This window comes from Lissotriton vulgaris, chromosome 1_1 (genome assembly GCF_964263255.1).
Source record: "Lissotriton vulgaris chromosome 1_1, aLisVul1.2, whole genome shotgun sequence".
Taxonomy (NCBI): domain Eukaryota; kingdom Metazoa; phylum Chordata; class Amphibia; order Caudata; family Salamandridae; genus Lissotriton; species Lissotriton vulgaris.
This window is the reverse complement of record NC_141685.1, coordinates 1,148,646,053-1,148,672,892: the sequence shown is the minus strand read 5'-3', so window position 1 is coordinate 1,148,672,892 and position 26,840 is coordinate 1,148,646,053.

Below are 26,840 nucleotides of genomic sequence, written 5' to 3'. Positions count from 1 at the left end.
GTATCTTCTGCAATAGACATACTGGAACAAGATTTGGCCATATTACAACTCGGCAATCTCAGTTACGTTCTATTATGTTAAGCTGGACGCTGACATCTTTGCGTGCAGGCTATGTGCCTTGGCATTTTATCAACAGTACGTCTGTTTTCTCTATACAATCTAACAGATAAACAGGTAGAAATGGCACAAAAGGGGAGCAAAATATACAATGCTGTGTATTGAAAAACCTGGATAGATCACCATTTACGGTAGCAGAATCACGATCCACGGAATGGCTAATCCATGGCCACCTACCTCTACCAGTAACTACTTTTTAGTTTCAATATTGCCTTGAGCAAAAGCAGGCAGACAAATATGAACAAATGGGTAAGGAATACATTAAGGACTCTTGGGAATTATCGCACAAATTTCAATGCCGTAATGGGTATTGAGAAGTGTTTCTAAGCGGTACAAACTGCACGAACGCTTTGAGTGGTTCTCTTATGTGCCAGGATATTTTACTACACAGAGCTTGTAATGATACAGTAGCTAACTTGTCCTGCCACCTGAAAGGGACTCCAGCAGCTGTGATTACACCGGTCTTCAAGCTACTCTCGAATGGGAATTACTTGATGCTGAATGATCAAGGTTGTTGTGGGATGCTTCCGTATATCGACTATCTGGTCACGGTGAACTCCGGGTTACTTGCTGTATGCAATTATTGCTTCCCCCAACAAGTACAGTCAGGGAGGCGCCGCTATTGCCTTGGCTAAATGTTTCTTTTATACATTTTGATTATTTGAGAAAAATTAAAGCCATGCTTTTACAGCAAACTGTACCCTTAACCTCCGCCCGGGAGACCTTTGATCTTCAAATCGCAAGGACCGCGGCTGAGATACAGGCACTCATACATACAAACTGCCCCTCTCATTTCACAGAAATGGTGGGACGTATCTTTAATATGTCTGATACGAGTGATATTGTACACCTTTTTGAGACCATAGGGTTTGGATTTCTAAGCACCTTTCAGACAGTCCTCGAAGTTATTCCAAACTTTATATACTCCGTAGTGGGAAGTATTTTTGGAGGTCTTCCGATGATCCTGTTCTCAATAGCAGGTATCCTGATTGTTATTTTCCTGCTACGCAATGGATGTCCCAACCACCGAGATGGCAAAAGCACTCCTGGAGTGTAAATACCGTGAACGCATGGTACAACATCTGGGCACACCTCACCTAGAGATCTGAGCGCCTCTTGGTTTCTATCATTTAGACCAGTCTGGATGGACTGCATCTTACCTGTTCTTCGATGCCTGTTTTGCGAGGAATGCGTGCTAGATCTCTCTCTCTGACACTTCCATCGGCAACGCCACCGGACATGAATACCATGCTGGAACCGGTGAGGGTCCATGCTCGGTAATCCCCCAGCGTATCCCTATCTTGATGGCTGCATTCCTCGAGAACCTGCAGGTGCATTTAGCTACAACTGGGTTGAGCATCAGCTCCTCCACTAGCACTCAAGTATCAACTACAGCACCAGCTGCCACTGCTCCAGCTATTGGCAGTTCTGAGTATCATCTGTGCACAATTGACGTGCTCTGCGAGGTGCTACAGGGATCATTCTCTGCAACGGCGTTATGTCTCACAGCCAGGACACTTATTCTATAATTGACTCATCGTGTTGGGAAAGAATTGAGTTTTTCTCTTTTTTCCAAAACTCAACTAAATTTGGAACCTTTCCTTTAATTGACACTTTCACTGGGAAAGCATGGCCTTCAGATGCTTGTAGTGGTTGGCCTTATACAAACAAACTCAACTAGGACTTTGGCTTAAAATGAAATTTCCAATACTAACTTTCGAAATGACTTTCCCCCCCATTAGACTTTTTTTAATGGTTTTAAAGACAATATTTAATGAAGCTCACTGATAGTTTTATGCGCTACTACCTAGTAAAAAGAGTAGTTTATTAGCATTTTTATTGTTGACTGTTCAAAAGAGGTGTGGGTGTTATGTTCCATATAGGTACCCGAATATAGGCCTGTGTAATATACACCTTCACCTACATTATCTCCCTTATACTACACAGTAACAAGCCTTTAGGATTGAACCTTTACCTAGTTGTAGTCCCGGGCGCAGGAGGCTTTTTTCTTGAACAATAGCGTCCTATAGATTCATCAATGGACTCACACAGTATGAATGATTATTCATCAGGGTTCTTGGAAACCAGGCAGAGGCTACACCACCTGCATAATATCTACGTACAAGGTTCATCCCATAAGTCATTCTCAAATCCAACAATGGCTAATACAAGAAACAAGCGACAAAGAAACCCTAAATATTTTTAGTATACAGCACATGTTGCTAGGGTTGGAAGAGGAGACCGAGACTTCCAGGCCGACAAATTGACCAGAGACGCTGAGGCTCCAGCATGCAGATGCTCCAGCTGACAGTGGTCTAACACATCCCACGTGGGGTGTCCAACTTGAGAGCAGGACCGGGTCCCACACTCTCTCACTTCAGGTAATGTGGTTAGACTAAATACTAGAGGGATTCTTGGCTTCACACCAACTCACATGCTTGGTACATTTAGGTACATCTAGATAGGCATCGTAGGAGTACACGCTCTTATTACCATGCATTTCATATTCATGTATGTATTGAACTGTACTATCCTTTTATTTTCACTGTAATGCTAATCTTATATATCTGCTACTAATGGTTGTTGCAGCCCATCTATTTTAAACTGGAAGAACTGTGCAATAAATTCTTATTGTAACACGCCCAACTGTTTCTTCTGTGTAACTCTCTGAGACCGAATAAGTGAGCACAAGTGACTGAGGGAAAGGTAGAACATGGTTTCCACGATTGAGGGATCAGGGTTGTCATGTTCCGAGGTTGCCAAAAACTAACCTCGCCCTGATAAGAGGAGAGTCTAGTGCTGCTGCAAATAGGCTAACATTCTCGGTGGGGGTGCTCAGAGCAAGTCTGCCATCAAATCTTCAGTTTATGTTATCCAGAACGCTCATATCCTGTATAGGTAATATAGGAACTACATGACAGCATCTTCGCAACATGGGGTGTTCCTTCGATCTTAAAATCTGACAATGGCCTCCCTTTTAACAATTGAGGATTCAGATACTTTCCCAGTCATCTTAATGCGAACCATCAGAAAAGTACATCTCTATGGCCAATGGCCTTGTTGAACCTTTTATGAGTACACTCAAGAAAGCTGTTGAGTGAGCTGTATTAGAAAAACTCAACTTTAAAACAGTCTTACATTCAACTCTTAAAGCTTAAAGTTCCATCCTTCATTTGACGGCCGGTGAAAGCCCTGCTACATTAATGTTTGGGAGAGCCATGACAACCAAGTTACCTCAATGCACCAACAAGAAATCTACCAATGATGATAAAATTCCTAAAAGTGACATAGAACATAAACAAAGTAAAAACATATGCAGATAAGCGCAGATGTGCTAAGGACATTACTTTCAAGAGAGGTGATCGAGTGCTTGTCCATCAGCTCAGAAAAAGCAAATCTGATGCTCCTTTTGATGCTGAGCCATTTCACGTTGTGACTACTAAAGAACACATGGTGCCTACCCACTGTCCTGGAAAGTCCATTACGTGAGACTCCTCGCACTTCCCACATTTACTTCATCGTACGTCCCTGATGTCCCTGATGTCCATGCAGAGACTGGTTCTGAGAAGACTATTGAGAACTCCCTGACTGTGGTTATCCAGATCACAAACGAAGGTCATGGACACTTCCCCTGTCTGTTCCCAGTTTCCGAAGACGTGATCAGGACATGTGATTAGAGCTCCACGAAGACTCACTGAAGAATTATAATTTTATATATCTGTAAAAAACTTTATTTTATAATTAACAGAGGGGGGAGATGTATTGTGAGAGTTAGCAACGACAGAACCCTTTTGGCTCCTAATTGACTTGGTAGAACTGTGATGTCTGTGTTCAAATGTAGTGAAGTGAATGCAAGTTTAGAAGGTTGTGTAATGCCAAGCCCCGGATGTGGCCTAGTCATTGGCGGGTGCTCAGGCTGTTGCGGACGCTACACCCTCTATGGCCCTCGTGGCGGAGGGACACCTCAAACTTAAAGGACTGAGTGACACCAAATGGTCCGAGGACAGGTAGAGGGATGCAGAAGAGTTTGCCTATTGAAATTGGCGGGAAACACGATCATCAAGTGGTAGCTATCAGAAGTGCAGCAGGTGCAGTTGGCACCAGGGCCCTGGAACATGAATGGCCCAGGGCGTCCCAATTATGGTTTTCTTGGACTAGTTAACCAGGGAGCAAAAGAAGTGTTTTTCCCCCATTAGGGCCAGCGCCACAAAGAAGTGTGTACCCGAATTACAGGGTGGAAAGATGGTGTGCCACACAGGAGAGGCAGCATGATGGAGCATTCCACGTGTGGAGTTCTGTAGGTGTTCCTTGTACATAAATTCCAGGGACCTCACTCCGTTATAGTTCCTTCTTGCACTGCCAGATACGTCTCACGTTCGATGCTGTTAAGACTGTGCTCTGGGTTAACGCACCTAAGGCAAAGATTGCAATAGCTGTTTTTAACAGAAACATAAACGACTTTAAACGGCTGGTGCCACTTCAACGTAGATCATGTTAAGATCGGAAACCAAAATGATGGCCGATGTTGCATTGATTGGATCGCACTGTAGTCCACTGAATATTGGGCTTTCAATATTCATTTAAAACCCACCAAACAAAAATAAAGAACTCGTTTTACAAATGTCTGTCAGTGGAAATTATGTACAATGCACTCAAGCTTCTCCTAGCCCCCACCAGCACACACCTTGTACCCCCATGCACCTTCCTTCCTCTCAAAAACCATCAGCGATGGATCTTTAACCATAAACGAGGGGGTTGGTCCCTATTGATGCCAAATTATAGGTGGATCTGGGGAATACAAAGGTTTTGTGGAGGGCATGCACTGCAGCAGTCAGTAGCAGGGAAATTCCCTTTTGGTATACTTCATTTGTGTACAGGGTACACATGTCAGAGGTGACAGACAAAAGCAGGGCACACGCTGTCTGGGGGGGTCGGGGAGGGGAGGACCCTAAGGGTGGGCATAACATTCCGCTATGCTGGTGGAGTTTTGCCCACACCGAATGCGGAGTTCCAGCTAAACTCTGCCATTGCCACATGATAGAGTGTTTCCTCGTGTATGGCTCACCAACTTAAGTTGGCACGAGCGAATTTACACCTCCGATCACGATTTACAAGCACTAGAAAGACTTCTGGCAAAATTCACAATGCGGACAGTGGAGGCAGACCATTAACGTTCACGGTGAGAAAGCTGCTGCTCGAGTAGAAAATCTACTCCAGGATCAGCAAAGAAGCAACACCCTCTGGCGTGCCATTGGTGCAGTTCGCACAGATTTTACACCACTGAACAAGGTCCTGGCTCTAAAAACAAGCATTTGCAATACAATAGGTCTCGCATTAAGAAAGTTTGAGCTATTGGTATTGTAAATGACATTTTTTATTTATGTTTTGTTTTTGAAAATAGAGAAATTAATAGCTTTGTCATTTACAATGCCAATAGTTATAACTTTCGCAAATGTGACACATATTGTTAATCCTCGACACAGAAATATCCTACATGCACTAAAAGAACCACAATGCAACATAGATGTAGGAAATGTGTGCTGTCCCATACTGCCGTACGATAGGTCACCTGGTATGAAGGGAGGTTCTTAAGCTCCCCGAGGTGTCATGGCGGCGCTTGGCTTTCCTGCCCTGTGCTATATTCCTAGCTTCCCGGATACCTTGTTTCCTTTCTCCCGCGACCAGCAGTCAAGTTCCACCCTTCCCGGCGTTCGTTTTCCTCGGAGATCCGTGGGTCCCGGTTTCCTGACATCTACGACGCTTTACAGTCAGTGAAGATTCCTTTCGCGATATATGAGCACTGTGAGTCCTGCAGCACTGTAGCCGCGCACCCTGAGCACCGTGAGTCCGGAAGCGCTGTGGCCCCCCACCCCGCCTTCCTCGATGCTCGGAGTAAGATCCTGATTCCCGGCAGTGTGACTCCACAGCATTGCTCACAAGTGATTAATTGATGAGACTATTCTCTGGCGTTTCCCGTGAGCTTCAGACTAACGCTCCTTTTTTTTGGTTTGTTTATTGAAAACTTTATCGCGGACATTCTTGCCTCAGCGCCTTTCCTGGTGCCTTTCTTTTAGTGTTTACACCGCGACAAAAAGCTGCCTCAATAAGACTCACTCAATTTTGTTTGAACAGCATTGATTCTTAATTGCTGTTTTCAGGGTACATTTGCTTTGGCAACAACGAAAGCATTGCAATTGGATATTGGATAACTGTGGATCTTACAAATACTTTTTGGAACCGAATATCCACGCACATTTCAAGACTGTGGTTTTCCTTCTGCGCCGTTCCTACGTTAGGTAAAATCGCTATTCTTATTTTGCTGGTGAAGATAACCAGGAGCCTTTATTTAAGAGACCAAGACGTTAAGCTTCCATCCTTCTGCCACTTGTTCCTTGGTAGGTCTGGGATAGCACACTTTAAGAGGTTTTTTGTTAAGAGATTGTTGCACCTATATTTTCTTGTTATCTAATCTTAGTGTTGTTCTCTCTCATATTGCAGGGATTCTATACCCTTCCTACCCGAGTCTATTCGCTCTTCTTGCTGGTGGCTCACATCTACGACCATATTGTCTTTGGTCTCTTCATTTTCTGGTGGGGTTCTTTCCTCACTGTTGTTTTCTTGTGTAACACAGAGAGGGAAACACCTTTGGGAAACGTTGAGGCATTGGCTTCGCTCCTGGGGTTATTGGATTACTGCCTGGACACCCTACGCTCCCGACACCTATAGCGTTTGTAATGCAATATGTGTTGTATTTACGTGACTTACATGAATTGATATTACAAATAACAATGGCTTTTAATTTTTTTTCAATAATGAATACTTAATAAAAGTTATTGTAATTTATAATGGCAATAGCTTAAAGTTTTGTAAATAACTTTTGCGAAGATTATGTTCAGTGTATTTTATTGTGACAATAATCCAAGAACAGAAGTGAAATATTAACATCTTTTTGTTAAATTTGTAATAAAGCTTGAAACATTGAGAGAACATATTTGAACCAGGTGTTGTTAAATGGTTGCACAGAATGATGCTGTGGTGGCGCTGAGTGATGCTGTGGTGGCGCGGAGTGATGTTGTGATGGCGAACGAGTGATGCTGTGGCGTTCAGTAATGCTGTGGTAGTGCATAGTGCTGTGGTAGTGCATAGTGATGTTGTGGTGCCCCTGAGTGATGCTGAGGTGGTGCGGAGTGATGCTGTATGCTATGCTATGCTATGCTGTTTTAGTTTTGGTATCCTACATTTTGTTATGCTATGTTTTTCTATCCTATGCTTTGATTTGTTATGCTATGCTGTGTTTTGTTATGCTATGCTTTGTTATGCTATGCTATGTTTTGTTATGCTATGCTATGTATTGTTGTGTTTGATATGTTGTGTTTGATATGCTATGTTTTGCTATGCTATTATATGTTTTGTTTTGCTATGCTGTTTTGTTGTGTTTTATTAAGCTATGCTATGTTTTGTTGTGTTTTGCTAAGTTTTGTTATGCTATGTGTTGTGTTTTGTATTTTTTGTTATGTTATGCTATGTTTTGTTCTGCTATGTTTTGTTTTCGTATCCTATGCTTTGTTTTGCTATGCTATGCTATGTTTTGTTGTGTTTTGTTATGCTATGCTATGTTTTGTTGTGTTTTGCTATGCTATGCTTTGTTATGCTATGTTTTGTTAAGCTATGCTTTGTTGTGTTTTATCCTCTTAAGTGCTGCGCCTATACCAACGGCACCACTACCTCGGGAGTGCTGCCGTCGGCCGTTGGACGTTCCAGCTGCACCTGCGCAATGGAACGTTCAGCACTGGAGCTGGATGTTCCAAAGCAGCTAAGGTGTTATTATGCTATGCTTTGTTATGTTTTGCTATGCTTTGTTATGCTATGCTATGTTTTGTAGTGTTTTATTATGCTATGCTTTGTTTTGCTACGCTATGTTTTGTTATGCTATGTTTTGTTATGCTATGCTATGCTTGGTTATGCTATATTTTGTTATGCTAAGCTTTGTTTTGGTATGCTATGCTATGTTGAGTTTTGTTATGCTATGCTTTGTTGTGTTTTGTTATGCTATGCTTTGCAATGCTATGCTTTGTTATGTATGCTATGTTTTGTTGTGTTTTGTTATGCTATGCTATATTTTGTTGTGTTTTGCTATGTTTTGTTATGCTATGTTTTGTTATGCTATGCTTTGTTTTATGTTATGTAATGCTATGTTTTGTTATGTCATGCTTTGTTTTGTTCTGCTATGTGGTGTTTTGTTATGCTGTGCTATGTTTTGTTGTATTTTGTTATGCTATGCTTTGTTATGTATAATATGTTTTGTTTTGCTATGTTTTGTTGTGTTTTGCTATGTTTTGTTATGCTATGTTTTGTTGTTATGCTATGATTTGTTCTTCTATGTTTTGTTGTGTTATGTTATGCTATGTTTTGTTATGCTATGCTTTGTTTTGCTATGCCATGCTATGTTTTGTTGTGTTTAGTTATGCTATGCTATGCTTTATAGTGTTTTGCTATGTTTTGCTTTGTTATGCTATGTTGTGTTATGCTGAATTTTGTTGTGTTTTGTTATGCTATGCTATGCTATGGTTTGCTATGTTTTGCAATGCTATGCTTTGTTATGTATGCTATGTTTTGTTATGCTATGCTATGTTTTGTTGTGTTTTGCTATGTTTTGCTATGCTATGCTTTGTTTTATGTTATGTTATGTTTTGTTGTTATGCTATGTTTTGTTCTTCTATGGGTTTTTTTATGTTATGCCATGCTATGTTTTGTTTTGCTATGCTTTGTTATCCGCTTCCATGCTCGTGACGGAACCGCTCCGTCACGAGCCTCGGTTGAGCTGTGCTCATGACGAGGTGGTTCCGTCATGGCCCGCTCGGCGCGCCTGCGCGGCGCGTTATATTGAGCGGGCGGGGCCATGACGGAACCGCTCCGTCATGAGCACAGCATGGGAGCGCCGCTCGGCCCCCCCTCCCCCCTTGCGCTGCGGCAGAATTGCCGCCAAAGCGAAGGGGTTATGTTATGCTATGCTTTGTTTTGTTATGCTATGTTTTGTTATGCTATGCTTTGTAGAGTTTTGCTATGCTATGTTTTGTTTTATTATGATGTTTTGTTATCCTATGCAATGTTTTGTTATACTATGCTGGTGAGGGTGTGAGTGTGTGGGTGAGGGGGTGTGAGGGTGGGTGAGGGTGATGGTGTGCGAGGGTGAGAAAGGGAGGGGGTGTGAGGGTGATGGGTGTGAGGGTGAGTGAGGGTGTGTGCGGGTGAGGGTGTGTGAGGGGGTGGGGTGTGTGAGGGGGTGGGGTGAGGGGGTGTGTGAGTGGGTGGGGGGTGAGGGGGTGTGTGAGGGGGTGGGGGTGATGGGGTGTGAGGGTGGGTGAGGGGGTATGAGGGGTGAGGTTGGGTGAGGGTGAGGGGTGTGAGTGTGAGGGTGAGGGGGTGTGAGGGTGAGAGGGGGTGTGAGGGTGATGGGGGGTGTGAGGGTGATGGGGGGTGTGAGGGTGAGGGGGTGTGAGGGTGAGGGGGTGTGAGGGTGAGAGGGTGTGTGAGGGTGAGAGGGTGTGTGAGGGTGAGAGGGTGTGTGAGGGTGAGAGGGTGTGTGAGGGTGAGAGGGTGAGAGGGTGTGTGAGGGTGAGAGGGGGTGTGAGGGTGAGAGGGTGTGTGAGGGTGAGAGGGTGTGTGAGGGTGAGAGGGTGAGTGAGGGTGAGAGGTTGGGTGAGGGTGTGTGAGAGGGTGAGGGTGAGGGGTTGTGAGGGTCAGTAGCTGTAAACTGTCATTTCTGCCCCGGCATTTTGTATATTTACAAGACTGTAGCAGGAGTCATTTTTACTGTGTTATAACTTTCATATTTATTATTTATGTGTTTGCGGTACAAGTCCTCCGCTACAGTGTTCTAATAACCCAAAAAATGCCAAGGCAAACAGTACAGTTCTGAGACAGCGTGCTCAAAACACGGCAATAACAACGAGTGACTATGTACAACGGTGCAAAACATTAGAACTGACATTCCGCTACATATGTTTGCATAAAAGGCAAAAAACATTAAAATTGTATTCTGCTGTACAGTAAAGATTTTGTTTTCTCCTTACAGTAACGTTCAAAACAACAAAGTATTATAAGCACCTGTTACAGCACCCGCTTGTACCCGGCTCACTTAAAGCTGGTAAAGTAAAGTGTAGTGCTAATAATCTTTAGGCGAGTGGAAAGCGGGGCTGGGCTGAATCCTTTGCAGCCAAACGGCGTTACGTGCCTAATTAGCAGCAAGTGTAGGATTTTTTTGGGGAAAAACAAACAAGCATTTATAAGAAAAGTCAAATGACACATACAATCAGCCATAACTATTGACTTTGTTGAATGGTTGCATTTCACAAATAAATGTAAAAAGCTAAGGATTTACAGTTCCAACAATAAAGTACTTTATTTAATAGGGGCAAAGTTGTAACGTAAAGAAAAAGTTGCCGAATTCAAAATGTACAGGGAACCTGCTCACGAAAAAGAACACCCACAAGTGGCTATGAACAACGGTGCAATACATTAGGGCTTACATTCCGCGAGATATAATTGCATAAAAAGCAAAACATTAGTAAATCTTAATGTGCTGTAAAGTAAAAATGTTGTTTTCCTCCAATAGTAACGTAGCAACCTAAAGAGATTATTAATCACCTCAAGGTTGCCTCCCTGCGCTGCCACCTGGCCGAAGGTCAATCAGCCCGACAGAGGGAGAGCAGGAAACATGGCTGTGTGCAAACAACCCCTTTAAATGAGCACTAGCTCCGGGTCTCCTCCCAGACATTGCGCTTCGAGACAGCTACAGCGCTTCGAGACTCAGCCGAAGCGTCGTCCAACTCTATTAACGAAATGAGAGCGAGCCCTGCGAGGGATGCTGAGCGCGGGCAGAGTCTGTGGTGGGTTTGTGTATTCTTTTGAGGAGCATCGGTGGCCGTTACAGCAGGGATCCGTGGTCAGAACAGAAGTCCAGTGCGAGGGAAGAAAGGCGTTTATTAATGTTAGGACTGGTCTAACACTAGCGCATCACACTCGTAGCGCTGCGCACAGCGAGGTACAGCTTTGAAGCGCAAACGGAGAAGGTGTAGCCACATAATGCAAGACCCATTATGAGAAGAAAATCCCACACAAGATTGCTTAGGAAATCTACAGAGGTGGCTTTTTCGGTGTTATGTAACGATGCATGTATTGGTTTGCATAGTTCTGCATGTATGGGGCCTTCCCGACCCAAGAATAAACAAAGTACAGGTGTTTGCAGACAACAAGTGCCCACCTGTTAGGCCACCAGAATTCTTGAGGTGGGGGAATTCTACATTGCATTCAGCGTGCGGTGTCTTCAGTCGGACACTAGATCAGTCTCTGCATATAGTGGCTGAAGCAGGTGTCGGTTGTCTCCATGCCTGTGCCGTTAATTCGCCTGTCTCGAGAGGGCAGCCTGCTTTCTGTAGTGTCAGATCACAGGCAAACGCGTCCACCCCACTGGTAATTGTGAAGCCTTTGAGGTTGTTTTGGAGTGACAAGCTCTTGGCATTGCTGGGGGGAGGGCGGGGCGGGAGCGCATTGGCGGGAGAGCAGCAGCCTTTGATGAGCAAGCGAGTGGGAGGGAACACCATATGGGGTGTGATTGAAAGTGAGGCCAAGCGCGCGCTGGGGAAGCGTCGCGCTTAAGTACCTCACATGCATTGGGGACAATCCTTGCTGGTTTCAAGAGTTTGTTTTGCCTACTATACTCTCGTAGAACAATGCATGCGTGTTGGTTCAGCGAGACCTAAAAAGTTAAGAGCAACTTAACATGTCAGAATTCGGTCACTGGCAGAACTCAGTGAAATCTGAGTTTATAGGTATTTTGGAGAGTTCTGCCTACCCCTAGCTAGATCCCAGTGTGCTGGGTATAGTCTACCATTTGTATTGTGCTTTCTTACCCCTAAAGAGGCCTCAAAACACCTTCTGGACGGTTGTGTCTACTACCTTCGTTTTAAGAGGGCAGTTGGAAGTGTGCTGGTTTTGATGTTGCCTATATGTTTTTGTAACGTTCAGGTGTGCTCAAATCATCTCACAGCACAGACGAAGAAGCTTTTTCAGTGTGAATTGACAAGTATGAGAGATAGGATTACAAATAGTATTTAAAAAAGAATGCATCTTCAAGTTTGAGACAAGCAGAAAGTGGTGTTTTAATAAACGGTCCATTTTTCTCAACTCTAGATGATTGACGATTATCCTTATTCTTTTTGGCTAAAATGTAAATCCATAGGCTTTAGAGCCCAAGTTTTGATTGTAGAAGAAGGGCTGTGCTTCATTAATCACCCCGCGAGGGATATGCTGAGAGCTTTGGAAGAGAATTGTATACCCCTTGGTGGCCAAAGCAGGGCTGTAATGGAAGAGGGTAACATGGTCACGCCTACTGAAAAAAATAACTTGACTGGTTGCAGGACTGAGTTAGTTGTAACTTTGGTAGTAGGGTTGGTTATTGATGTCTGCACTCTGAGGTAATTCCGGGTGAGCAAATATGTATTACACCATGAGAATAGGGTGACCAACCGTCCGTAAATTTCACGGACCGTCCGTAATTTGGGCCTCACGTCCGTTGTCCGTGAGGAACCCTTTTACGGACGCCTTTTGTCCGTAATTTTGAGTATTGGGGAACATCACTGTTCCCCTGCCTGAAGCTTCTGCTCCCTGATGGCCCCGCCACTCACTCAGCCTCTGAACCCAAGACAAGCCCAATCCGCCTATTGTCATTCTGTATGGGGCTAATTGCCACATTCGGAATGACAATGGGACATTGTGTAATTTTAACGCATGTGGTGGGCCTCCTGCAGCCTCGGTCTAGGGCAGGGCATTCAGTCAGGTGGCGAAATACACAAAAACGCCAATGCTGCCACAGGAGAATTCAGTTCACGAAAAAAGGTGGTGAAACAAGTTTTTAAAAAAAAAAAAAAAGGTTCACTGTCATCATAAAACGGCCGCATTTTCATTGCCATATTCAACAAAGCCATAGTTGCTGCTTTTTTTATTTTATGCAACTGACAACCATTGACAAAGCCAATAGTTCTGGCTGGTAGGTGTAACACTACTTGTTGTGTTATATATTTGGATGCAATGAAAGAAGCAGCAAATTACCAGTCGGGTGGCACAATATGCTGAGCACAGACTTTTAGCTTAGGTATGCCCTTAATTACATCGAACACCCCTTTGGAGACCCCCCACCCCCCCAGTTTTTTCATCCCACTTAAAACCCTGGAAACAACACCATGTCAGTGGCACAGTGCCTCATGCACGACTCATGACTTCCACTTCTTCCGATTTCCTATGTACAGGGGCATTGTGAGCCCTCCCACGCCCCACCCCTTGCTTTAGGATATACAGCAGGGGTGAAATCCTTGATGGGCCTCTTCTGTCTGCAACTCTGTAGACAAAGGCTCAGCCCATAATTAATGTGAAAACTTGAGTAAGTGAAGGGATGGGTGGATGGCTGGATGGATTAGTGAAAGGATGAATGGATGAACGAAAGGGTAACTGGATGAGTAATGAGAGAAAAGATAGACAGGTGAGTGAACGGATGGAAGGATGAGAGAAGGTAAATATATGGATATATGGGTGGAAGGGTAGATGAACGGGTAAATGGATGTATGGGTGGATGGATTAGTGAAAGGGTGGATGATAGGTGAGTAAATGGGGGGAACAACCTTTACAACGCAACTTTAACAACGTCTGGCGCTGGGGGGCGCTCTAGGATAGGGAATAGTTTCCAACACCTTCCCTACTATCCACGGGGACTGGAGTTGGAATAGTAAATTAAACTATTCACTATCCAGCGCCCCCCAACGCAAGTCGTAACGACTTGCGTTGTAAAACTTGCTTCGTAAAGGCATTCGTTGTAATAGCATGCGTTGTAACATCATACATCCATGAATGGGGGATGGATGAGTGAACTGATGGGAGGATTAATGAATTGATAAGTGAATGGATGAATGTATGGATGGATGAGTGAATGAAAGGCAGGGTAAATGGACAAAAGGGTGGATAGATGAGTAAAGGAGTAAAAGGGTAGATGGATGAGAGAACGGATAGATGGATGATTGATAGGGCCAATGGGTGGATTCAAGAGTGGATGAGTAGATGGATGGGTGGATGGAAGGATGGATGACTAAGTGTAAGGGGGATGGAGAGCGAAAGGGAGGATGGTTGACTGAAAGGGTGGAAGGATGAGTGACTGGGTGGATGAATGAGTAAGTGAAAGGATGGCTGGATCGGTGAAAGTTGAAATGGCTGGATGGATAAGTGAATGGATGGATGAGTGGAAGAGTGGATGGATGAGTAGATGAATGGGTAGGGTGAAAGTATGAATGGAGGGATGGATGAGTGAAAGGGTGGATGGAGGGATAGATGAGTGGAATGATGGATGGATGGATGCAAGGATAGATGATGGATAAGTTTGCATATGGTTGAATACTGTTATGGATGGCACACAGATAAAAGGACAGAATTAATGGTGAAAGATTGAATGATGGATGAAAGAATGATTACACATTGCAACCCCCATTATCTTAAGTAAGATTTCCTATACATTGACTTTCACATGTATATGGGTCATTGTCTCTATATAAGATGTCTGTGATGTAACACACTCCGACACCCTGTTCTACTTACTTGGGATGAGTAGCACTTTAAAAGAAATTAAAAACACATGAGAGAGGGTCTTTGTGAAGATGAGGGGCACCATTGGAGGGTGGTTGCAAGGCCGAACTGGCCGGACTGGATATCGGGTGTTTCCTGGCAGGCTGGAACGGTGGAGTGGGGGCGGTTTTGTTACCACAAAAAGACCTGCACATTTGCTCAAAGCTGCACGCATACTGAAAAACCATGAAGTGCACAATTTTCTCAACCTAATATAAACTTACGTTCACTTGTACTTAAGTGGTTGTCTATTTACTTACTTATATACTATTGCTCAACCTCCTCTGATGCGTCTTTAAAACGTACCTTTTGTCCTGAATTTCGACCTCCTGTCCTGAATTTCTGTCCTGAATTTTGACCCTTTGTCCTGAATTTTTACACTCACAGTCCTGAATTTGTACCCATGCCAGTTGGTCACCCTACATGAGAATATGGTGGCACATGTCTTTAAACTCGGATAAGCTAAGTGATCAGTGATCACATCCATCCAGAAGCTAAAGCTGGAGACCAAGGCATATGGGGTGTTAATTAGAAAGGACAGAGACTCCGTAAGTGCAAGCACTGGGACAGAGTATGCAATGGAAAGCTGCAGACCGTAGACACGGCGGGGTCAATAAAGGATAAGTGTCCCTACCAAGACCGTCTCAGTTTAACGTAAATATTACTTTGCCGCACAGGCTGTTCTTTTCTAGTTTAAGGGCATTCAAAGTTCCACAAAACATGTGAACAAACCGGTTAGGGAACTAACCGGAGTCAAGCATAAGGTAGCTCATGAATGCGCCAAATCCACAGCGTGTGCCGTCAGCACGTCACGCGGGACCTCGACGATTTGAAGGCGTCAAGTACGCCGCAAAACGTCACGTACAACGCCTTCACCACCGCGCCGACAGCTGGCAAACGAGACCATTAATATTGTTATACAAGACGTGGGCGAACCCAGCAGTCGGCTTGTTGCTTACTGCAATGACGATACTTTCCACTGCAGCCATGCCCCACCCAAGACGCTCTTTTCAATCGGGCAGCAGGCATTTACTGCAGCCTGCGATGCTTTAATAAGCAGGTTCCTTTTCGCAACGCCGAGAATCACCCAGCAGCAGCTGGAAGTTCCATGACTAAAATGCATGTGTTTGTATATGTGCATGTGACTGAGCTACCCGGCCCTCTTCTGTGCTAGTTATTATTGTTCTCTCTCCTAAGCACAGAAGAGCGCCTATCCTGGGCAGATTCTGAAGCAACCAAAGCCCTTGTCCTATAGCTATGTACATAGCAGGATAAAGAATCATGAAAGATTAAGTCCCAAGAGCTTTGGTCACATACTACTCTCCAGTGCCCCTTCAGTCAACGTAAAGTGCGTCCCCCCAGGGGTACAGCTCTCACTACTCTCCATGGCTCCTTAGTGAACAACTGTGCCTCAGCAGAGTTCCGGCCTCACATGACTCTCCAGTGACCATTACATTCAGCGAGTACCACCTCTCTGGGGGTTTGGCATGAGGTTATTCAACAGCGCTCCCTTCAATCATCGAGTTGGATTTACGTGGGGCTATGGTGTCGCACTACACCTAGTGTTCCTTTTAGTCAGAGAGTGGTTCTCTAGTGTAGCACTGCTGTCTAGAGCTCCCTAGAGAATGAGCAGTGCCTCTGCAATGCTATGATTCAAGAATGCTTTTCAGGGCTACTATTTTTTACAAAAGAGGTGCACCCACAAAGTGATAATGAGTCAATAACTATACAGGGATGTGGAATTCCTATAGCCAGATGCCCAGGACACATTGTTTGGGGTCAAAGGCAACAGGTTTTCAGGTGTATTTTGTCCTTTGGACAAGTAGGCCCAACCCCCTGCAGTACAAACTCTTTGGCTGCCAGTTTGCAGTACCACATTATGGATTGGAGAAGGGAATTGTATGCAGTTAAGGTAATATTTTTGCCCATATGCTAATTGTGAGAAGTTGGCCTGGTATATGATGTCCACTATTCTAGTGGGCACCTTGCACAAGTCCAAACAACCCTTATGGTGATGGTTGTAAATGCCCCCCCTCCGATACAATGGGCTCTTGTGGAACGATTGCTCACCCTATGGGCATATATTCTGGATGTGCGGTCTGTGGTGGGTGGGGACTGGAACAATGTTATGGACTTGGTTAGGGATAGGAGTAGAGTGGGGGGTGGCCTTGGGAGTGGTCTTCCCACGAAACTACATTCCTTGGAGACTGGTCTAGAATGGGTAGATGTTTGGCGACATGCTCACAGCGATAGACGAGAGTTCACGTACCTCTCAACAGTCCATAAGTCCTTTTCCAGGATTGACTACTTCTTTGTTCCCCGGGTAGCGGTTGGTAGGGTGGAGTCGGTCGATATTCTGCCCCGCAGCCTCTCAGATCATTCCCCGAAGTCCATTGAGATTCATATAGGTAGGGGGAGACAACAGTTTAGGTGGCGCCTCTCGGTGTGGCACCTACAGAACGATGACTACGGGACGCACATGAGTAAAGCCATTGCTCAATACCTTACCACGAATGAGGGGTCTGTTTCTAGTGCCGAGATCCTATGGGAGGCACTGAAGCCTACCCTGCGGGGAGTAGACATCTACTGGTGCGCGGAGGCCTACAGGGAGTAATTGACTCGGGCAGAGGCGGATGTGGAGTCAGAAGGCAGGGGAGGATCAGCTTGTGAGACAACTTCTCCATGCTCGACAGACCTGCGCTGCTCTCCTGATGGATGAGGCCCGCCAAGTTTGGCTGGCGATGCGTAGCAGGATATATCAATGGGGGGACAAGTCTAGTAAGATGCTGCATTGACTTTGCCAGGGCACCTTTCACTCCCAGGCCCTTCCGGGCATATTAGATAAGGCGGGAACGCTGATTACAGAACCTATTGTTATAGCGGAGAGCTTCGCTACCTACTACGCGGCTCTTTATGCCCCACACAAATGTTTGTCGGCAGCCACAATAGATAAATGCATAGCTGATCTACCGTCCAAAGCGGTGTCGGATCAGGTGTGTGACCAGTTGGACTTACCCTTGACAAATGAGGAGCTGGGCACGGCTCTGGGTGAGCTCAATCCCAAAAAGGCGCCTGGAACCAATGGGTTCCCCAGCAAATTTTTTCGGCGCTCTAATACGCAGCTGGCCTCATATTACCGTGCGGTAGTGGAGGAGGTGCGTGAAAAGAGCTGTCTCCCTCCGGATTGGAGGCATGCAGAGGTTGTGGTGTTTCATAAGGCCGGCCGGCCCCCGAAACAACATGCTTCGTATCGCCCCATCTCTCTCCTAAACGTGGAGGCCAAAATTCTGGCCAAAACATTGGCCAACCGCCTCTTGCCCCATATCTCTGTGCTGATACACCCCGATCAGGCCGGTTTTATGCCCCAAAGGGCGACCAGGCATAACATACGGCGGGCGCATGTAGCGGTGGCAGCTGCTCGGCAGGCAGGGGAGCCAGCAGCACTTCTCTTGGCTGATATGGACAGGGCGTTTGATTCCCTGAGCTGGGTGTATTTACCCGGCGTTGGACCGGGTGGCGGGTGCGGCCTCCTCCGCCGCCTTCACCATTAGCCGGGGCACGCGGCAGGGATGCCACCTGTCCCCATATTATTTCGCCCTGGTCATGGAGCCGTTGGCGGCATGGGTGCGCATCGATGCACAGGTCTGGGGCTTTGAGTGGGCTCCGGGCCTGTCCGACAGGATTGCACTGTATGAGGATGATGTCCTCTTCTTCCTTACAGCAATCGACAGGAAGGACCACGACTCCTGCGGATCATGCAGATATTTGGGGAGACATCGCGGTTGTATATGAACCCCGTAAGTCTACACTATGGGTTCTTGGGGATCAGGTGAGAATGGGTACATGGTCATCCACAGTCAAGTTGGCGCAGTTCCTTTCGAACGTGCCGGCAATCTTCTGGGAGCGGAACCTGGCTCCCGTGTGGGAGAGAGTTCACACAGACATTAAGTCCTGGTCCAGTATGCCTCTGACTTTGTATGGTAGCTCAGCAATCTTCAAGATGGTGGCTCTTGCTAGGCTGCTTTACCAGCTACAGAATCACCCATACCCGATCCCGCCCAGATGGTTACGGCTGGTGAATTATGTGCTTGGGCAATTTTTGTGGAAAGGGGGGAAGCTGCGAGTGGCCTTCCGCACCAGTTTCCTGTCCACATATTGTGGAGGGCTTGTGTCAGCCGACATTCTTTCGTATTACCAAGCCTCGCACCTACTAGTCCTTAATGAGTGGTGGTACGGTGACAGGGGGGACCCGGCTTACGCGTTGGAGCGCCGGCTCATAGGGCCCCACACGCTCCACACCATTTTGTACTCGGCGCCGCTGCAGGGTGTGATGCAGTCGGCCACACGGGTGGTATTCCTGGTTTGGAGGTAGGCGTTCGCGATGCATGGGTTGGTGGAACACCCTGGCCCAGGAAACCTCTCTTTGGCATAATGGGCGTCTGTCCCATATGGCAGCCCTCCAGCGCTTCCGGGGATGGGATGATATTGGTATTTCAACTATGAGGGATGTCATGAGGGGCACGACGCTCAAGTCCTTCCAGGATTTGCAGAGGGAATTCCTTATGCCACGATCGCAATTCTATTGATATCTACAATTTCGCCACGCCATGGCCCCTAGCCTGGAGGATTTGGAATCCCTCCCCGACTTCAGCCCGTTGGAAGCTAAAGTCTTCATGGGGGACCTGGGGGAAAAAAAGATGTAGCGGATCTTTCAATCCCTGGTTACTCATTGCTGCCCCACACTCCAGAAGCTCAGGAGGGACTGGGAAGTAGATGTGGGCATATTGGAGGAGGACTGGAGCGAGGCCCAGGCAGCCCCTCGGGGAGCAATGCGCCTTCGCCTCATCCAGTTTAAATATCTGCACTGAGTCTATTTTACCCGGGTACGACTGTGGCGGGCGGGGTTGATCACCTCCCCGAAATGTCTTCGATGTGGGTGGGAGGAGGGCACGTTTATACATACTATCTGGCACTGTCATTCCCTAGATCGTTTTTGGAGGGGGTGTTTTCCTGCTTGTCGGAGATCTTGCGGTGGGAGCTCCCGCGTACCCCGCGGCTAGCCCTGCTTCATGTTTTAGAAAGAATTGGGGGCAATATCTATAAATGGCACCTAATGCAACTGGGCTTCACATTGTTGAAGCGACATATTGCCAAGGCGTGGAAGGCGCTGCGCGCCCCATCGGTGGCCGCTTGGAAAAATGGCATGGACTTTTGTATGGGGCTATTTTTGTAGCCAGGGGATGCCCGCGCAAGCATTACAAAATATGGCAACGATGGGCAGATTATCGGGGTCAGCTGCAGTAGAGACTCATCCTTTGGGGTCACTTCTGGCGCATATTGGGTCAGTGGAGATGCTGGGTGGGTGGGGGACCCGGGAGTGTGTGTGCCATCATGATTGGACTACTAGATTCTGTGTTAAGACCGTGGACAGGACTATATGGACTATGTGCGACTTCTGGGGAGGGGCGAGGGGGTGGAGTTGGGCAGGGGGGGGGGTTGTACTATGTTATACGCGTTTGTTATGCATTTTGATGTCACTCACAAAAGTCAATTGCTTCCGTCGCTATGTATGGCTTGATTCTGCAGTTGTCTCTGGTGTGCAGAGCCCTGCACTGTTTGCGCAATCTGACGAATAAAATATGTTTAAAAAAAAAAAAGGAGAGACTCTTGACAAAGAAATTACATCAACCTCGTAAGGAGAACATTTTTTTCTCTTCTTTTAAATTACCCTCACCCACCAGGGTTGGTGGCATGCTTCATCATAGGGTTTTCCCCTAACCCTCTACGCAAAGGGGCGTGCTGCGACCGAAGGATACATGGATATCTTTCAACACCGCCTGTTCAAAAGCAAAAATCTCAACAGGGATGGTCGAGGTCGGAAGGGTAAAGAATGACTTCACCTTGAGGCCTGTGTCCCTGTGTGATTCTCCGGTCTCAGGTTTGTCTGCCCGGACAGGGCTTCATCACTCCCTTGAGGGGACACCACCCATGTGGCAACAGTGGTGTGTGCCATTTAACACAAACAACCAAAACAATCATTTTCAACAACAAGACAACATGGGAGATGCGACGTTTCAATAACTGCAACTCAGAAAGGGGGATTTATATAATCACCTGCCCTTGTAACTTGCATTACATAGGGATGACAGCACGCAAAGTGAAGACCAGAATCTGAGAATATCATAGTAATCAGATGCCAATGCACCACAACTAAGATGGCAACATTTGGAAGTCCTGGAACAAGTGACCCAAGAGTCCTAACTCTGAGAAAGAGGGGCGTTTGGTCTGTAGGCTTAAGTGACATGAGGGTGGCCTGAACGACAACATCCCATGCGGACAGTTTGTGTGACTAAGTAATTTTCCCTGGATACACCTATAGGACTGATCAAGAAATTGATAAACAACAAATCCAATGCTTTTTCAAAACGATAAGAATTTACAAGTTTTCTAACCATAGCATATATCAAAAAAGGTCCTATTATTTCCCCTGAGGCTTGAGCCGGGAGATCATCAAGGCACTAGCGTAACTTTGCACGACTGCATATTTTGCACATTTTGGTCTTGGTATTTTAACAGCGTTATTTTATATCAGTTTGTTTTTAAAATTACCTGTATTCCAACAACTTCTGCTCACTGGGGACTGAAGTTGGGGTCATACTGACTCGGAGAGACGGGCAGGCCCGCCATCTTGGGGGTACGCAGGTCAGCGGACTAGGCTTTTTCCTGATCTGAACTGAAATTCAGATGCAGGCGTGCCAAAGGCATGTCGGACTGCGCGGAGCGCCAGGACCCCTGGTAGCTGTAGGTCAAGTAAGCCCCCCATCCGCACCTATACTAAAAAAAAACTGTTAGAACTTAAGAGGGCGGATAAGGGTAGGGACTGCATTTGCCTCTACTTCAACTCACTACCGGCGCCGCTTCCATCGGTATGCCCCAACTGTAAAATGACCCCACCCAAGGTCCTTTATCAGCCCATCTCATCTATGGAGGATGAAAGGACAGGGTCTGCCGGTCACGATACTCAAGTAATTAAATGTTTTTTGCTTAACAGAAGATCATTGGTTAAGCATAGCATTGAAGAGTGGGATATAAAGTTGGATTTTATTACGGAGGCATGGACGGATGATTCCTCTGGTAGAGACATAGTGAAAGCCACCCCACCAGAATTTTTATGCTATAATCTAAATAGGCCTCTCAGGAAGGGGGTGGGACTGGCAGTGATCTACCATAGCTCAAATAGGGCAGCATTTCACCCTGGCCCATCTGCAGCATGTGAGGCCTTATCTTTTAATCTCAGCCTATCTCACCATCATACTTTTAAAGGCATGCTCTTGTACACGTCACCTGGAGCGAGGAATAACTTTTTAGTTTCACTGGGAAACCTATTGGAAGAAGGCCTTTGCATCAACACCTACACAATTATGGGAGATTTTAACTTCTATCTGGAGGTTTCTACTGAACCTGATACAGTGACACTGACCGGTATGATGAATAGCGCAGACCTGAGGCAGCAGGTACTTGGTCCAACTCATGCAGCACAACATACCTTGAATGGTATTTTTTCTAACCACCCCGGCCTACAGTTCACGGGCCTCTTACCTCTAGTATGGTCAGATCATGCTGCTGTCCAATTTGACCGGACGTTCACTGCGCGACGCGCAAGTGGACTACACTCGAAAGGTCAAAGGGTAACCAGAGCCTGGAATAACATTGAGGGGACTGCCCTGCAGGAGCTTCTTACCACCACAGCCGGGCAAGTGCCAGTGAAAGTTGGAAGAGGCCTCCACGGTATACACAAAATGGCTGGAGAAAGCCTGTGATAAAATAGCCCCCGAAAAAATGAATTCCCAGGAGATCACAACCCTCTGCCCCATTGTTTACAAAAGACCTGAGAAATCACAAACTAATTTGCAAACGTCTCGAACGGAGCTGGATGAAGGGTGATAGAGAAACAGATAAAAAAACTTTATAAAATCGGCCTGCAGAAATATAAACAACTTCTTTTCTCAGCTAAACAAAGGTTTTATGTGGCCCGTTTTGATCTAGCGAAAAATTTGGCAAAAGAACTATTTAGAACTGTCTCTAGCCTGGCCTCTCCAAGCCCAGCCAAAGTACAATCAAGTCAGGAAAACTTGCAAATATCTTCACACAGTTCCTGACTAAAATGGAGACTATCTTCTCAGCTTTTAGTTGTTCAAGTGCTGCCATGATGAATATGGCAAGCGAAAAAGTCAAGCCACAAGAGTTTCCACTGCTACGTTTGATAAATTCTTACCAGTATCCCCTGAAAACATTCATGAGCTTCTCATGGAAGCCAAATCAGGGTCGTCCTATGATCCATGCCCGGTAGCGGTAGCCAAATTGGCCCGGGTCCGATTGCTTCATCACTGACTTCTATTTTTAAGGGTATGTTTGAAACAGGGCACTGCCCTACATGCTGGAAATTAGCCTCCATATTGCAGCTTCTAAAGAAGCAGAGCTTGGACCCTAATAATTTTTGTCCTATTTCGCGTCTTCCGCTTCCAGCTAAATTGGTTGAAAAAATTATGAATACACAACTCAGTACCTTCTTAGCTGCGACAAAGCCTGGATCCCTCCCAGTATGGCTTTAGAGGGGGACATAGTACTGAGTCTGCTCTCATTAAGGCCACAGAGGAGATCAGAGAGGCCATGAATCAGGGTGGCAGGGCGGCCCTGATCCTATTAGAGATGTCAGAGGCCTTTGATGCGGTCCATCATGATAACTGTCCAATCTAAAGCCTGGGATCTGTTAAGATCTTTTCTATCCAGCAGATGACAAATTGTTGCTATGGGTGAATACCAGTCCAAACCTTTTTCATTAACCTGTGGGGTCCCACAAGGGTCCTCCCTGAGCCCTACCCTTTTTAATGTCTATGTTTCATCCTTTGCCCCCATTATCTGAGCATTTGGGTTTGGTCTCACTTCATATGCGGATGACACCTAAATTGTGGTGTCTCTGCGACCTGGCCAGGAGATGGGTACGGATAAACGCTTCAAGACGGTATGGAATTAGTTGGGAGATGGATGACAGAATTGTCTAAAGCTCAATTCAGGCAAAACTATAGTTTTATTGTTTGGAAAGGATACCAACTTTTGGACACAGAGTTGGTGGCCTGACTCGATGGGCTCTCTTGCTAACTTCAAAATGATAAACATTTTGGGAGTAATAGTGGATGAGAGACTTACCTTTGGGGATCAAGTAAATGCAGTGGCATCAGCAACTGTCTATGCACTTAGAACTGTCAGGAAAGTCAGCTGCAAGTTTCCTCACTGGTACGTCCATGTTCTCGCCCATCTCCAAGGAAATGAAGAAATTGCACTGGCTCCCGGTAAGGAGTCGAGTGTGCTTTAAATCTCTCTGTATGGCTTTTAAAGTTCTTCAAGGTACGGGCCCAGACTTTTTTTAAACGGTTGTTCCAGTGGTATACACCGAAAAGGACACTTCGCTCACTGGGTGCCAAGTTGGTCTCAGTACATCACACAAAAAAAGTTTTGTGGGGTGGCAGAAGCTTTGCAGTGTGTGCTTCGAAAGCCTGGAATGACCTTGTGTTTCACTTAAGAAATGCCACGGATCTTCTAGCCTTTAGGAAGGGTTTAAAAACCTGGCTTTTTGCTGAATAAATCTCATTCCCTCCTTGTTCTTGCCTTCAGGATAAATAACTAGCACCAGAACACCCTCAGGTAACCGCTGCGCATTATAAATGTTATTAACATAACATTTCCTTTGTCTCCTAGCACCTACTGATGCAAGGCGTGATTTGATTGATAGGAATAATGTTCCTAAAAACAACTTCATATAGCCTTAACTATCCAACACTCAGGATACCCTGTTCCTTTTGAATAATTTTTCAATAACATTTCCCAATCTTAATTTTTTTTTCATTTCTAAAATGGCCCACATTTAATGGATCTGTACCATTTATACCCACACGCCAGATATTTGTAACTCAGTCTTTATATATATATTTTAAAAAAACACTCCGATATTTGTACAATCTGGACAGGCATACATACTATGAGTGCTCCCACGTATCCGGCGGTCGCAGCACGCCTCTTCCTGTAGCTCGTTAAGAAGAACCCTATGATGAAGCATGCCACCAAGGGGTTACACTGGTGGGTGAGGGTTATTTAAAAGAAAAAAAATCTTTGCCATTAAGAGGTTGACGTAATATTTGTCAAAAGAAAGACTCCTCTTTATCTGCATCCCTTTAAAAGCACAATGCCAATAATCTACAGTTAAATCATCAACTGAAGAGAATAATCTAAAAAATGTAACTACTAAGTCTGGGCTTGACCTTTAACTTAATTGATTTTAGCTTGAGTTTTGTTGCAATTGAAGAGTCTAGAGTTCTGGAACCTAGTCTCTGCTTCTTCCCAGCATCTTCTTCTCAGCTATCTCCACAATCTTAAATTCAGATTCACCACATACCTAAATCACTGAGCCACATAATACGATTGGAACTACTTTTAATACAGAGACCACTGTACGGTATTGTTGCATTTATATAGTGCTTACTTCCAGCATGTGGGGAACTGAAGCTCTTGTCTACGTGGGCAGCAAGGGACGAGATGTAGAGTGTGGTTAGAAGGGTGCAGTTTTTGTGTTCCACGTTGTATTTCCATGTCGTGCATGATGACCACCTAGGTGTGGTTATTGTGTTATACAACTTATCATTTAGCAAGGGCGATAGACAGGCAGTTTATGGTTTTAAGTGAGCTAACTGTTTTAAACAGCTCTGCAGGCCCCTTTGTGGTGTTTCTGAAGATCATAGCCTACTTAGCTGGTTACTGCACTGGGTTGTCCCACCTGATATTCTGTTTTAAGTTTTATATTGCATGAAAACTATAGATAAACCTTAGTAAACGTTCGAAGCGTATTTAATGTTTTACTAATTTAGTGATTCACATAGTCCCTTCAACCCCTTTTATTATTATTATTATTATTATTATTATTCCGAGTTTTGTATAGCGCCTGGTTACCAGTAGGCATCCCCGCGCTTATCAGAACATAACACAGCTACAAGAATGCAAGGATTAAACAGAGAACAAAAAAGTTTTTAAAAGTTTACGAAACCTGAAGAGACTGGCTTCGGAGCGCAGTTGTAGGGGCAGTGAGTTCCACAAGGAGGCCACATTTATTGAAAACCTTCTGCCCCCAGTTCTTGCCTTTTTCACCCTGCCAACCTGAAGGAGATGTTGGTGGTCAGAGCGGAGGGAACGAGAGGCCTTATAGGGCTGGACCATCTCCTCAAGAATAGGTGGACCCACCCCGTGCAGGACTTTGTGGGCGATGCAGAGTGACTTGAATTTCACCCGGTCCTTCACAGGGAGCCAGTGCAGTGTCCTCAACGCCGGGCGGGCAGATTGCCGCCTAGGGAGACCCGTCAAAAGCCTGGCAGCCGCGTTCTGCACTTGCTGCAGTCTGTTCAGGGTAGATTCGGGTGCGCCCAGGAAAAGCGCATTGCTGAAATCCAGCCGCGAGATGATAAGTCCCTGGATGAGAAGCCTTTGAGTGGCCACTGGGAGCAGGGGCAGAATCTTCTGGGCTGAACGGAGCAGGCCAAAGCATACGCCAGCAGTCTTTTTGGCATGGGTTTTAAATGATAGGTCCTGCTCCAGCCATACCCCCAAGCTCTTGATCTCCTGCTTGGGGGGGGGCATCGGTCCAAAACAGTCTGGCCAGCTGCTGGGGGGCAAAGATGGAGAGGAGTTCCCCAGCAGCATCAGTTCCGTTTTGGAGCCATTTAACTTTAGGGCTGAGCTGCACATCCACGTGTAGATCTTTTCAAGACACGTGTGCAGCCGGTCGGGATGGTACGCCGACTGGGAGAGGCCTACCACCAGCTGGGTATCATCAGCGTAACTGATGATTTTGATACCCAGCGGCTGTACCACATTCTCCAGGGGGGCCATGTAAACGTTGAATAGGGTAGGGTTTAATGAAGAGCCCTGTGGCACACCGCACTGGAGAGGGGTAGGAGATGATTTTTCCTGGCCTTCCCACACCTCAAATGTACGACCTTCCAGGAAGGAGG